Source organism: Myotis myotis, unplaced genomic scaffold (genome assembly GCF_014108235.1).
Source record: "Myotis myotis isolate mMyoMyo1 unplaced genomic scaffold, mMyoMyo1.p scaffold_m19_p_3, whole genome shotgun sequence".
Classification (NCBI taxonomy): Eukaryota; Metazoa; Chordata; class Mammalia; order Chiroptera; family Vespertilionidae; genus Myotis; species Myotis myotis.
The window spans coordinates 25,827,481-25,843,042 of NW_023416335.1; the positions used below are offsets into that span (position 1 = coordinate 25,827,481).

The 15,562-nt window shown below is 41.6% G+C and overlaps 1 protein-coding gene across 3 annotated transcripts in view; it reads left to right on the top strand.

Annotated features, from left to right (window-relative positions):
* The window catches only part of PSD3 (pleckstrin and Sec7 domain containing 3), a 430,527-nt gene that overhangs the window by 92,125 nt on the left and 322,840 nt on the right, over positions 1–15,562 (top strand). The gene's annotated exons all lie outside the window — the stretch shown is intronic.

Consider the following 15,562-nt stretch of genomic DNA (forward strand, 5'->3'; position numbering starts at 1 on the left):
TAAAATATTTTTTAACAAGGCCTAAGCATGGGTACTTCATTACTGAGTCCTGCCCCATCAGGAATTGGTAATGTTTTCTGATCATTCCACAAATTCACATTGTACTGTGGATTTCTATACAGGTAAAAAGCCAAGATAATACGGAGTCCTTTTTTTTCTTTTCTTTCTTTCTGACTGTATTTTGCATCTAAATTCAGCTGTTTTGTTTTGAGGGTTAATTAAGATAGTGTACTTTGTGAGACACTTGAAGAGTGCAAAAATATTCGAGGGAAAGGGATTTTTAAAAAATTGTATATGATGTAACTTTACTTAGCACCTTAGAGCTGGTAAGACGGATCCCAGTAAAAGAAGCTATTCTGGAAGTCATTGCTGAACATTAGCCACCACCTGGTGTTTATTAAATAGTTTGATACATTTTATATGGAACTTAAAGGTTTAAAAGAATGTTACTCTTTCCAGAGTAGACACTAGGAAGGCTATACACTTATTTCAGTGACTTTTAGTTCCTCAGCATGTTGTTGGATCTTTTTCTTTGGAATTACACTTATATCCTCTATTGCATTTTAAAAAATTATTCTCAGTGGTGGTGGACCTTTATTTTTGTGTGGGTGGATTTGATTTTTGAGTCAGGCCACAACTTTTCAAGCTTGCTCTGTAAGCCAGTTGATGGCAAGCTGGGAAGCCAATTTTTCTCTAGTACAACCTGTCTTATATGATCTGAAAACTGGTATTGCTTGTTATTTCAGAATAGGGATTCTAAATGATCTGCTTGAATTCCTTGAAATAATGTGTGTGGTTTCCTAGGGTAACTCTTTGAACAAGGACAATTCATTTAGATATACAAGTTCTGTTCTTAAAAATAAAGTTTAACATGCTTGATGATATGCTTGTGAAACCTTCCTGACTGCCTGAGCATCTTAATTAGCATAATTGGGTTTGGGAGCAGTTGCTCTGAATTGGGAATTTTCAGTTATTGGGTGGAAAGAGAAGGCGATCCTATCTGAGGGCTGTGGCTGCCCTGGAGCAGTGTGCAGAGTTGTGTGGGGTGCACATGAGTGTGTTTGTTTCCACTTCAGGGGCCTGGGACCCTCGAACAATTGAGAATCAAGAAGAGTTTCCACCCTGGCCAGGTGGCTCAGTTAGTTGGAGCACTGTCCAGCACACCAAAAAGTTGCGGTTCAATCCCAGTCAGGCACGTATGGGAGGATATTTCTCTCACATCTCTCTCTCTCTCAAAATCAATAAACATATCCTGGGATGAGGATAAAAAAAAGAGGATTTGTCTTCTCTGGCAATTTCAGGAACCACAGGAACGTGGCATGCATTTCTGCACCCTGGCTCTTTCGTAAATCTAGAGCAGCTGTGGGCAAACTACAGCCCGCGGGCCGGATCTGGCCTGTTTGAAATGAATAAAACTAAAAAAAAAAAAAAGACCGAACCCTTTTATGTAATGATGTTTACTTTGAATTTATATTAGTTCACACAAACACTCCATCCATGCTTTTGTTCCGGCCCTCCGGTCCAGTTTAAGAACCCATTGTGTTGCCGAAACCGGTTTGGCTCAGTGGATGGAGCGTTGGCCTGCGGACTGAGGGGTCCCAGGTTCGATTCCGGTCAGGGGCATGTGCCTGGGTTGCGGGCATATCCCCGGTGGGAGATGTGCAGAAGGCAGCTGATCGATGTTTCTCTCTCATCGATGTTTCTAACTCTCTATCTCTCTCCCTTCCTCTCTGTAAAAAATCAATAAAATATATTTAAAAAAAAAAGAATTAAAAAAAAAAAAAAGACCCCATTGTGGCCCTCGAGAAAAAAAGGTTGCCCACCCCTGGTCTAGAGCTATCCTGAGGGGCAGAAGTGAACGTCTCCCATGGTCGTAGTTACTCAGTTGGCTCCTCAGTGGGGTCCCCGTTCAGTTCTGGTGGTTTAGGTTTAGATCATTCACTAGCCTCTGGTTGAACTTGGATGCTGCAAGCAGTTCCCCTCGTAGCTTCTGGGCATATTTGGATGAGCCCTCGATATCTAATCCTAACCCTACGCATTTGGAGAAAGTGTTGGGAGAAGCCTGAGTTTGCCCAGTCAGTTGGTTTTCCTGATGACCTGTAGTTACTTTTATGTGCCGTCATCCTTGGTTACTAACTAGATCGTGTGACAATGTGGTCATGTGCCTTTCCTTTATTTTTCTAATTTTCCAGTTGAAATAGTAGAGAGAACACTGTCCTGGGAGTCAAAGGAGGAAGGCGCCTTTACTGAAGGACTTCAGCAGGGTGAACCTGCTGTGTTACCCGTTCTGCAGGTAGTCAAATGAGCACATTGCGTGGCTTTGGATGTTGCTTAGGTTTCACATGGATGTATCATTTACACTGGTAATCTTAGGATACTTTTGTAGAAGGTCTGAGGTAGAATCCAACTCTAAGTTTTAGAGCCTGTGTGGGGGAAAAATAAGCCGAAGAGAAGCCTTTCTGAAAAGATGTAGTCCCATCTGCCTGGAATAGGTTGGGTCAGGGAAGTAAATTGGAATTGATGTGTCTCTCATCGATGTTTCTCTCTTTCTGTCTCTCCCCCTCCCTTCCTCTCTAAAAATCAATGGAAAAATATCCGTGGGTGAGAATTAACAACAACAACAACACACACAAACAACTACTTTGTTTGACAGGGTAGTGTAGAGTGTAACAACTTTGTGAGAAGTGGAGTGGCAGTCCATTTGGAAAGTACATAATATACAGCTGCCTAATGAAGTCCATCTTATCTCAGTGAGAAGTACTTCCTTGAAAATAGCCCAGAGTACTCCATTCTACTCTGTCCAGTCAGCTGTTTCCCGGACTGTGGGACCGTGTGCCAGCTGCACTACTGGGAAAAGTGGCATAGCACTTTTTTTCTTTTCATTTTAAAAAGGGAGATTAAAATACTTGCTGCCTACTTCCCTCATCAGGTTTTGTAAGGATTAATGAGATCCTGCTACTAATATGCCTTAAACTCCCTGGGAGAAACGGGCATGAAAAACACCAAGTGTTCTATGACGCGGTTTCACCCAGGCAGGCCTTTTACTCTGCTCTGAAGCTTCCATTTATTGTGCTCACATTTTGCTTTAAACAGTAAAGTGCCTTATTAAGGTTGAGGCCCATTTAGTAGGTGTGTTAGTATCCATATGTCAGAATGAAGAGTCGGCCTGTTGGCTTCACATGTTTTAACTTGCCATCCATCTCAAGAATCCTGCAAATTGACCAGAATTCTTGGTCAATTTGTTGGGTTGGACACTTTTTCTCTAGACCTCTTACTGCATTTTGTAGCCTCTAGTCTGCAAATAACAGGAGGCTGTAATTTTTTAGAGCACAGTTTAAACCTTGTGCTCTACTTGAGTAGTAAATTGTCTTTCTGGCCACCTGATGTGCATGTTCCCCAGGGGATGTGCCAAGGAGGGGCGATGGGGTGAGAGAGAGCGAAGCCTGGCCAGTAAAGCCCACTGTCCTTGTGTGAATGGCCCAGAAGGGATGCTGGCTCCTGAAGGGCAAAGCCTCCTGTCCATGGTAGGTCTCTCTCGGATTTCAGTTGGAGAAACTTCCCTTGGGCTTTGGCAGGATGTACTCATACATCTTGAGGTAGCCAAGACCTGACTGCTGTGGCTGAATTGAAAAAGTCAGATGCCAGAGCACTCAGAAAGGCTTATCTGAACGGCCAATGAATGAAGCTACTGTTAATAGAAAACAGCAAAGTTTAAAATAATGTTGATATTCAGGATGGCAGAATTGGGGGAGGTGGAAATGAGCTGGGAGAAATATAATTTTAAACTTTTAAAATTCCACTGAAGTATAATGCGTACTTGTTAGTGGATGCTAAGCAATGAGTTAGGCACATTTAAAAATAGCTTTGTAACATGAATGAACCTTTTTTTTGTGAGCTGAGCTTCAATGAAGAATAAGTTGGCCATGCAGATTGTTTTTTAGTGGTTTGTTTTAAACACTGTAGGGCTGGGATTTAGGAAAACATTTTAGGGTTGTAAAAGCAAAAAAGTCTGACCTAAAAGCAACATTAGTTATAATAATACGTCTGTCCTATAGCCCCATGAAGAAATCTGTGTCACTTTGTTTATAATATTATGTTCTCTGAATTTCAAAATATGTGAAAGGGGTGGTGGCTTGGATGTAGAATGGAGACCACTGGCTCTGGGTTGAGAAGATTGTAGACACAGGAGTCTTTTGTGCCTCTCTGGGGAAAAACAGCCAGTTCTAGCCACTCGACATTTCGCTGCTTTGGAGATGAAGGGAGACCTTGCCACAGAGACGTTAAGAGTCCTTGATTGCTCAGGAGGTATCACTGTAAGGAGAAAATCAATGCCTGCACTATGAATTAGTTCTGAGGCAACCCAGTCCTTGGAGTAAAAAAGTGCCTCAGGTTTTAAAGAGGAAAGCATGAGTTTTGTGCAATGCAACAAGAGTTATTAATTAGAATTTAAAAAAATTATTTCTTAGAACCTATTTTAATTAAGCTATTTTGCCTATAGGCACATGCAGGTAGAAACTATGCATAAATGTGCTCTTTTCTTAATGAGGTATTACATTTTTTTTTGGAGAAAGTGCCAAAATAAATTCCATATTTTTTGTAAGTTTTATTTTCTTCATACATAAAGTAGGCCTACTTATTTAGGCTACATTATGTGAAGCAGGTACTAACATTCATAGAGAGGAAGCAAGCAAATAGTATACATATGGAATACCTAGCATGAATGGACCCATCCGACAGCCAGCTTGATACCCTCTACTTTTTCCAGTGACATATTTGCTTCCTGTTTCAATAATGTGGCCTCTTTATTTTAGCTGTAAGCAAAGTCTTAAAATATTGCTATTTCATTAAATTGCAGTACTGTTAATAAATTGTTTATACCTGAAACATTGCTACTGTTCTTTATTTTCTCTCCCCCCCCTATTCTTATTTGCTCCTAGCTGTGTTATGTAACAAGAGATTCCTGGGCAAGATAATGTAAGGAACTAATCATTGGTTCTAATTTTTAAATGTTTGGATGGTTTCAAACTGCCCTTCTGAGTAATTTGGAAAAAGGATAACTGAATTTGTCTTGATGCTTTGAATTTTAGTTATTGCTAGTTATGTGTGGAAAAGATAAGGGAAAAAATCCTTAAGTTCATAAACTGGAATCTATAACACAGAAACCTTAGAGAACCTGTTAGGCACATGAGGAAAGTTTTAAAGGAACATTTTTGTTTTAGAAGCAGAAATTAAGAGGGTTAAGTTCTTTGGTTCGTAATGTATGGGAATATATATGGTGTCTAAACAGAACCTTCCTAAAATCATGGCCAATCTTGGCTCCACTGGTTGCCTGATATGACCTTGTCTCTCTGTATCTCCTTGTCTTCCAGCTCGGAGTGACAAGAGAACCTAGAACTCAGGTGCTTGTAAAGAAAAAGGTGATGCGGTATATAAAGTTCTCGGCACAGTGCTTGGCTTAATAGTTCGTAATCTTAAGTAACATTAAGAAAAAAATATGTTAACCAATTCTTCAGCAGTTGGACGTATTTGAACTTGAGGGGCTACGGAAGGATTCAGGCATCCCCTGGAATAACTGGAATAACTCCAAAGTTGTTCCATTCTCAATTTAGGACTAATCTAAAAACCTAGTTAAAAAAAACAGACATCTTGCTAGAGATGCATTAGCAATGTGATTTGTCATTTTCCCCCCAAATGACATTCTCCCCTCACTCAATTCCTTCCCCTGTATTGTCATATATTCATAACTTTAAGGCAAACCAAAGATTTCTAAGTTTTTTAATGTTGGAGAAAAATTTTAAGGACATTTTCGATACGAGTGGCATAGTTTTAAGAATCCTAATTGGCCTATTTCACTTTGAGACTAATATAAGATTTCTGCACAATGCAAGTAGTGTAGATTTTACATGGTTTCATCCAGAATGTGAGTGATGTCTTCTCATGGGCTTGATGGAGTGAGCTCTGAGCACTGAAGGAAGCATATCCACTCTTGACGAGGATATTTTTGTTAGATATCTGATTTATCATGCTATTTGACTCAGGACAAATAAGTTACCTTGATGGGAATTTTTTTATTTTTTTATTTTTTTTATTGCTTAAAGTATTACAAAGAGTATTACATATGTCTACTTTTTTTTCCTCCCGCCCTTGACAATCCCCTGGCCTCCCCTACCCCCCAGTGTCTTATGTCCATTGGTTATGCTTATATGCATGCATACAAGTCCTTTGGTTGATCTCTTACCCACCCCCCTCGTGCCCTCCCACCCTCCCCGGCCTTCCTGCTGTAGTTTGACAGTCTGTTCGAGGCAGCTCTGCCTCTGTACTTGATGGGAATTTTAAAGACCTCTCTCAAGGACTATATCTACAAAAACCTTAGGTATATATTTAATTTTTATGGCTTTTTTTGTTGTTGTCTTTGTCTTCTTTAGTCTTCAGATAGCTCAAAACGCAACCTTCTCTGTGTTATGTATTGCTGTTCCATTGTGTTGTGTTGACAACTATATGGACTCCAAGTATTGAGTTAACTAATTTAAAAAGGTAATATTTTTTCCACCATTGCTCCATTAACAATGTTTGTGTTTAGAGAGTTTCTCCTTCATATTTAGCTAAAATTTCTCTGTTGCTGAATTTCTCCATTTTTCAGTGGAGTTGTAAAATGTCTGTTGTATTCTCTTTAACTCCTAGTCTTCAAGAGTTGATTATCCCTCAGGAAAAACAAATTTTTATATTTGCCCTAAGCTTGTTTAACTCCCTCCAGAAGTCTCGTTTTCAGTTCCTGGAGTCATTTTCATTATTCTTTTCAGGTCGATTTGGACCTCTAATAAGGATCTATCTAATTAGGATCTGTGGGTTATACATAGAAAGAGTAAAAAAATGACTTACTACCTCGCATTTATAACAGCCCGGGTATGTTACCAATATCATGGAAACATCAGTTTATTATCACCCAGTGACCCATGGCAACCTTTATGCGTTTCCTAATCTATTGTCATTATTTGTTTTTATTCAGTTGTCTTTGTTGGACAGCTTTCCTTTTTTTTTTTTTTTTAATGATTTCTTCTTTAATATATTACTCTTTCAAAGAACTCTTTTGAAAATTACACCTAATAACAGTAGTTCTCTCTCTTGCTTCTTTTTTAACTTTTGTCCTGTGTTTTCTTTGTATCTTTTATTCTAACCAGACATGCCATTGACTGTTAATCTTTAGAAAACACTTGATCATATTTCTCCCTTAATTAGGATTCCGTCTTACCTATCAAAGACTACACTCCACATTCCGACATTAATAATTTCTCAAAATCAGTGGATAATTGAATGTTGTCTTTGTTCAGGGCGTGCATCTAAATGATGAAAATTCAAAGAGATAAATCAGAGTCCTGGTATCAGGGGACTTATTGTCTATTTTATCTTGATAGACTACTCATCAGTATGTATAAGCGATACTGTTGTAAATGTGCTACCCAAAAGAGTAGCACAGGCATCAAGTGCTATGGGGATTCCAAGGAAAGGATAACGTGATAAATGATGTCTGGGATGGGATGGTTTTAGGTCAGGGTGGGACTTGTACTTTGCCTTGGAAAAAAAAAAAAGGTGAGTGTCAGTGAGGCAGCCTACATTTGTCTGGGCTCAGTTTCCACTTCGGGAACCGCCATGGGAAGAGGAATGAATGACTTATCTGATTGGTGAACTGGGGAGAGAGAATGAAGATCCTCTTCTCCACGCCTGCTGGGCCTCTCTGTTCAGAGTCAGGCCCTGCCGGGCTGACCTGGCATTATCTAGCTGTGCCTATGACTGGCTGGGGAAGTCTGCCCCTTCTTGTCATCCATCTATGGACATTTTTTCTGAGCAGCTCTATCAGTAACAAAGATGACGTCTTGACTCCCATTTCTCTCTTGGTTGCAAGTGAGCTTGGAGAAGAGGGTGGAGGACAAGGTTGGTGGAGTCAGAGGCATCAAACACCGAAGAGAGGAATACTGTTGGTTAGTTCAGTGGAAGAATGCGAGGTAAACGCCGGAAAAGGAGATTGGAGCCAGACTGTTCAGGGCTGCAGAGTGTGGGCTTTATTTTGTAGCCTGAGGATCCATTCAAATGTTTTGAACACTGAGTGTATACAGTTTTATTTTAGTACCATGAATCTGATAGTACTATAGAATACAGGATTCCTGTTTTACACAATTTTAAAAAACCTTACTGTAGAATACAGGATTCCTGTTTTATACCTTTTTTTTTTGACCCTTATTTCAAGGCTTCTTCATTTGGAATTCTTGGAAACTTCTGGCCTTGGAAGTTCTGAGTGTATGATGTCATGAAATACCCTGAAATCATAGGTAGGATATTTTAGGGGCTATCTTCCCAAAAGGGGTTAAGAATCACCACTGAACTCCTTTGTATTGTTTGCTTATAGGACATGTGGGAGAATTTCACCATTAAGTAAGATGCTTACTGTGGGATTGTTTGGTAATGCCTTTATCAGATTCTGTAAGTTTCTGTGTATACCTCGTTTGTTAAGGCTTCTTTTACAAATAATAAATTGATGTTGAATTTTCCGGGGTATTTTGTGGTTGTGTTTGTGTTGTAGGGGTGGTGGAAGTGACCTGAGGGATGGGCTTTATTCCTTGCTGTGAGCTTTTTGAGGAGTCAGTTGTATCCCCACAGAGCTCCAGAATAGTAGCTCTCAGCATGCCTACGGATCAGCTGCAGGACTTAGGTAAAAATCCAGGTTCTCCCGCACCACTTCTCGAATCAGACTCAGTGGGGCTCGCTCGGCAGCCTAGTTTATCCACAAGCGTCCCAGGTGCTCTGTTGCAGGTTGTGCCTGGACCAGCAGGGATACTGCTCCAGGGTGCTTCACTCCTATGTTACCGGTCTCAAGCATGGGTCTGAACGAGACGCTCTTAGATCACCAGCTGCTGTGGGTGAGGTTGAGAACTGTCAGGCACCACGGACAACCTGAGGTTCCCGATGAGGGACCTCGAAGTCCTCAGAGAATGACTTCCTTTTAGGATGCTATGTAAGCATTTATCTTCAAGAAGTGTACTCATTTTGACTTGTAAGTGAATAGTTTGTGTCTTGTAAAAGCTCATGTCTGTTTCTTCATAATGGCATCTGTTAACTGCCAGGGCTGAAGTGCTTGGTGCTGAATGGTGAGGACTTAGGTCTTATGGGCAAAACCAGAAGCTTCCCGGTTGGGCGGAGGCGGGAGGGGGGGTTTGCTGGGGTGTGTGTGACCTGACTCTTCTGATTTTCATTGTGATACCGAACTCATGATCATTTGTTTTTCAAAGGGACACGTGCTTGGAGATATTTTGCTTTGGTAAGGTTTAGGTGGACTATATATTTTCCTGTAGAAATTAGTACAATGATTACATTAATCCTGATATTTCCTGTGCTGTTTTAGCTTAAATTATAGCCTGTATTTTATGACTTTCAGAATGTTTGTGTTTGTCCAGAGGCCTTTTTTTCTCCCTACATGCAGGTTGGGTAAATACTTCACAAGGAGAAAAGAATGTTGGGTTACTTTCTTTAATCACTCACATACATCCTTGAGGAAGAATAAAGTTAAGGCGGATTTTCTTACCTTAATCATGAACAATCTTTAGCATTTCTTATTTGTGAGATCCAGTCCTGTGTACGACTGTTTCACTAAAACCCATAGCCACGCAGAGCTGACTTCCAAGTTAAGGGGAATAAACTTACCTCTCATGATTCCCACGTTGACTTCACATCTAACACCTATTTTTTCTTCTTGTCAAAGTGCTAAATGACTTGGCTTTAAAAAAATAGAGTTGATTTAATTTTGTTTCAGAAGTTACTGGAGCCTTTGAAGTAACTAAAGATGCTTTTGTATTTTTGCAAAGCTTAGCTTTAGGTGAATCAGGCTGACACTTAGTGTACATAATTTCTTTGTGGTATTTCTGCCAAGGTTTCATGGCTTTTTTTGAAGTTGCTGAGTTTATAAGGATTCAGCAAAAATAAGTATGAACACTTAACATGACACCATCTTCTCTGTTTTGCTTGGCATTTGTTTTCTTAGGGCCTAACCGTCCTCCTTTTCTTGAATCCATAGAGGAGCACTTGGTAATGTCACCGATTCAAAACCTGGTTGATTTCCTCAGAGGGATCCTGGTTATGCTGGGCTGACTTTTATTATTTTATTTTATTACTAGAGGCCCGATACATGAAATTCGTGCGGTGGTGGGGGGGTGTCCCCTCAGCCCAGCCTACACCCTCTCCAATCTGGGACCCCTCGGGGGATGTCTGACTGCTGGTTTAGGCCCAATCCCTGGGGATTGGACCTAAACCAGCAGTTGGACCTCTCTCTCACAATCCTGGACTGCTGGCTCCTAATTGCTCACTTGCCTGCCTGCCTGGTTGCCCCTAACTGCCCCCTCCTGCCAGCCAGGTTGCTCCCAACTGACCCCCTTTTCCCCTCCACTGGCCTGGTTGCTCCCAACTGCCCCCCTCTGCCAGCCTGGTCGCCCCTAACTGCCCCCCTATGCCGGCCTGGTTGCTCCCAGCTGCCCCCCCTGCCGGCCTGGTTGCCCCATGCAGCCTGCTTGTTCAGTCATTTGGTCGTCTCTCACTAACCCCCCTGCTGGCCTGGTCATAGGCAGCCATCTTATGAGGGTGTGTGGGTCAATTTGCATATTACCTCTTTATTAAATAGGATTTTTTATTTTTTTGGGGGGCTGACTTTTAAAGTTCTCTGTGGCAATTCAGTCTTCCCGTGTCACCTGACTTTAAATCCTCAGTGTGCCCTGTGTGTGGAAAGCTCCAGCCTTCTGAGCGAGAGCCCAGAGTCTTTATTTATGTGTTTTAGACATTACCAAAGCCCAGGAAAAGGTAGGTAGTGGGTAGGAGACAAGACAGACTAAACTCACACCTTCATCTCTGGGTGGAAGGGCTTATCCACCTGTCATTACTAATTGTCAAATGGTGGGAAAGACAGAGGGTAGACTGTGAATTAATACTATTTGGTTGGTAATTTTCTTTTAAATTCTTATGAAGCTCTCCAACACTTTAGTGCAGTGGTTCTCAACCTTGGCTGCACATTAGAATCACCTAGGAATCTTTTTAAAATCTTTTTAAAATCTCAGAAATCAGTATTTTAAAAAGATTCCCAGGTGATTCTAATGTGCAGTCAAGGTTGAGAACCACTGCTCTAGTGACTTGGTGCCTTAGGGAAGGAGCTGAGAGGGAAACTCAATCCCTTTGTCTTATGTTTGTTTTATTGGAGGCTTTGTTACAAAGGAATGTTTATTGTCTAGTTTCCAAGTCCCTAACTTTCTACATCAAACTCCAAAAAAAATAAAGCTACTATCACCATTTATAATAAGTCAAATGTATTTTGGATTCAGAGTCTGGCCTGGGGCAGGCACAGTTCCTAGAAGGAGATAGAATCAATCTTCCCTCTGGGTCTGAAGACAACTAACATGTCTCCAGGATGCAGACTACCAAGGGAAGGGTCCTGGAGTCAGCCAGGGGCTTCCTTTTCTGTCCTTCCCTCTGACTTCACGGGCCTGGCAATGGGAAGCAGCTTGTGACTCTGTCTCTGCCCTGGAGCCCCCTGCCACCCCCCTTGGGCTGGCTTCCCAGCTCCCAGCCTGGAGGAGCAGCAGAACCCCCACTTGCCCAGCCCAGGGGAGTATGCTTTCAGGAAATGGGCTGAGTGAACAGACAGCAGCTGGTGGCAAGATGAGAATGGACCTCCGGGGGCTTTTAAAAGGGCCATGAATTCAGCTCTCCTCTCTGTGCTCACACAGTTGGAACAGGCTGGCAGCAGGGCTGGATAGTGAGTAGGGAGGAACTAGTCTGTGTCCTGCTGTCTTCTCCTTGGCCTGGAAGCCGCATTTCCTGTTCTGCCCTTGGGTTTTCATGCTGTTTCTAACCTTTAAAAGTCAAAGATTTGGCCTTTCTGTTACCTTACTTGTCTCCTGGCTGTTTCTGGCCTCTTTCTACTCTTCAGATGCCTCTCTGTCCCAATTGCACTTGGCTTTGGAAGATCAATCCAGTTAGCCTATCCGGGGAGTAGGGGCTGGTTGTAGGGGATTTTGCATTAAACATGTTTGAGAAGAAGGGGTTGACCTTCTTCTCAAACACCCATGTTTTTTTTCTGCTTGTTTATATGCAGGCATATGTCAAATATAATTTTAAAGGGAAAAATGCTGCACATGACAGGATATGAATTTCTTTATAGCCTAAAGGAATTGATGTTTTGTTTGTTTTTCAGCAATAAAAATTTAATTATAGTGGAAGAGCAAAGTGTATTTGGATGAACTGCAATAACAAGAAACAATATAGGTGGAATAGAAACTACTCGTTAAATGGTTATTTCATTAAAGACACTCATTTAAAAAATAAAAAACACACACACTTATTTATATTTGAAAGCAGCAGAAGCATACTTTGGAAAAATATGCATGTGAACTCCTGGTGTTTTTATTAGATAGATGTAGAAGTGAACCATATATATATATATATATTTGTATGTAAATTTCTCTGTGTGTCTGTATTAGTTTCCTATGGCTGCTATAACAAAAGTACCACAAACTTGGTGGCTTAAAACAACAGAATTGATTCCCTTAGAGCTCTGGAGGCCAGCAGTCCGAAATGAGTGTCGGGGGCTAAAAAGCAGGGTGCCAGCAGGGCAGTGGTTCCTCTGGAGGCTCCAGGGGAGAATCCTTTCTTTCCCATTTCCAGCCTCGAGAGCTGCATTCCCTGGCTCTAGGCCCCTTTCTCCTTCTAATAGCATGGTATCTTTCCCCTCACTCTGCTTTCCTCTGACTTTCTTTTTTTCTGTCTCAAATCTTGGCCCACCCAGGTAATCCAGGATAATCTCATATCAGGAAGCGAAATCACATCTTCAAAGTCTTTGTCACATAAAACAACATTCACAGGTTCTAGGGATTAGGATGTGGACATCTTGGGAGGCCCTTACTCGGCCTTCAGCAAGTGTGGGTGTACGTGTGTTTAAATTCCCTATCTCTGTCCCTTGAGCTGGTTTAGGAGCAGGTACTCCCTTTCTCCTCCCCGCCCCCCACTCCCGCCCAACAAATAGCAATGAGCATACCTGACCACCCAATGTCTAGTTCTTGTATCTAAATCCCAAATAATATTCTTCACTAAAAGGGACCAAGTTTTTATTATATTTTATTTTATTAAAAAAAAAAAAAAAAGGCTGATTCCAGAGAGAAGAAGCCTGGAGCATCCTACTATACCAGAAAGTAAAGAAGTGTTCAGAGAATAATGAAGACATATGAAAAAGACACCGAAGCCAGCTAGAAAGAGCTTCCACGGACCAAAACTAGGCATTTCAGACACTGAAATAAATAATAGTGGATTACAACCCATTGGATAAAATAGTAAATTCAGTTCATATTGATAAAATAAACTTATAATCTGAAAGTCCAATGAGGAGCAGGATATTTCTAGTTTCTAAGTGTCTTTCCACAGCATCTAATTAATGACAAAGAGGAAAAGTTTAAGTTGGCAGTGGAGAAGCCTGGCAAATCAAAGTGACTATGATCAGTAATGGGACAAATTAAAGTCCGGGACCTCTAATAGGATGCAAAGAGAGCACCATCACTTTTGGGATAGCCCTGTAAAAGATTCATAATCTGAATTTCATCAGGGAATGTAACGACAAACCGAAGCTGAAGAATACTCTTCTAAGTAACTGGCCTGTAATTTTCAAAACACATTGCCGTCATGAAAGTTAAGGAATATAATGTGAGTTCTAAATAGCCAGTTGGAAGTTCCAAGCTTCACTGTAGGAGGATCTGGCTAGGCATTTGTTAGTGGCCCCTGATTTAATTATTTGGGTCTTCTTGGGTAGGTTGCATTCTGCAGAGGAGGCTCTTCAGATCTCCTGCCTGCAGGGTCAAGTGTAGGTGCATTCCATAGGCTGCTTGAGAGCAGCCAAAGCACCTCAACCAGCAAACGAATCCCCCATCCACTGTGGCACCCTTGTATCAGCTCTGCGTGGTGTCCTCAGGCCAGGTGTTCTTTGGAAAATCTCTCCAGTGAATAAAGCTTTATTCTTGTGCCTGGGTGGGGAGGTGCCATTGCCTAATGGAGTAGAGGAAGGGATCTAGGATCTAACTGATAACCATTCCTTTTCACCAGTCCTACTTGTGTCAGTCACTCCTCTCCCCACCTCCCCTTTGAGTATTCTGTGGTGTGACTTGGATAGGTTCTGTATTCCCTTTTACCAGGATTTAAATTACCTGTCATCTTAAACAATTTCTCATTCCTTTCCTATTCCTTTAGCTTTCTCTACCGTGTCACTTTACTAGACGGCACTAATAAAGAACCACAGACTGGGGGGCTTAGACAGCCAGAACAAAAATAACTTCCACAGATCTGGAGCCTAGAAGTCCACGATCAAGCTGTCAGCAGGGTTTGTGTTTTCTGCAGCCTCTCTCCTTGGCTTGCAGATGGCCGCCTTCTCCCGGTTTCTTCATATGCTCTTCCTTCTGGGTGTCTGTGGCCTTTTTATAAGGACACCAGTCATATTGGATTAGGACTCATCCTAATGACCCTATAGACCTGTCTCCAGATAGAATCACATTGCAGGCACTGGGTTTAGGGCTTCAATATGTAAATATTTGGGGACACATTTCAGCCCTGTAACACCTAACCATTGCCTTTCGTAGCTTTAGCACTGAGCTGCTAGTCCCTGCCCGCACTGAAGTTGGCATGTGTGGTGCCCTGTTTCCATGGGCCTGACTTCTGCTGAGTGATAGGAGCAGATGGGGTTGGACAAGATGTGGAGTGTGAATGTTGAAATGAAGTCTTGGTTTTGAGTGAGTGAGTTTTTATTGTTTCAATATTTTTATTGATTTCAGAGAGGAAGGGAGAGGGAGAGAGAGAGAGAAACATCAATGATGAGAGAGAATCATGGATTGGCTGCTTACATGGATGTTTCTGTCCTTCTCCAGCCTCTCATCTTTCCAGACTCTGCGGGTATTAGTTCCTTAGAGGGTCTTCCCTAACTAACCTACCTAAATTGGGACACCAAGTTCCTCTTTTTACCAGCCCGAAGTTCCCTAAACACAAAATTTTAATATTTCTTCTCTACTGGGGAAAGGGTAATTAAAGACCTGTGATTATCAAGCATGTAACTCCAAAAGGAGTGTGCACCTTTTTTCCCCCCAAAGATGTATTTTACACATTATGAACATTAAGTGATTATAGAGCTATTTTAAGAAATTGCCAATCTCAACATTGTACAAGTTAGCCCTTTGATATCAGTGTACAAGAACAAAGAGAGGCCTGCCCACTGAGCCTGCAGTGGGGTGAGGGGTTCATCACAGCCCAATCATGGGCCTTCTTACTACTGTCACATCATTTCTGCTACAAAGGATACAACAGATGTCATAAGTTTCCCTCTTTGAAGTAGTTGCCTGGTTGCTGATAAAACTCTTCATATCCCCCTCTCCTAAAGTGAATGGTCATTTGCTGCACAGACATGGTAAACATGTCTCATTAGAGGGTAGAAACCAGTGTGGGCTATGTCTGGATGGGAAAGAAGCAGAGTGGACTAGGTCAACTTTCTTTATGTTTT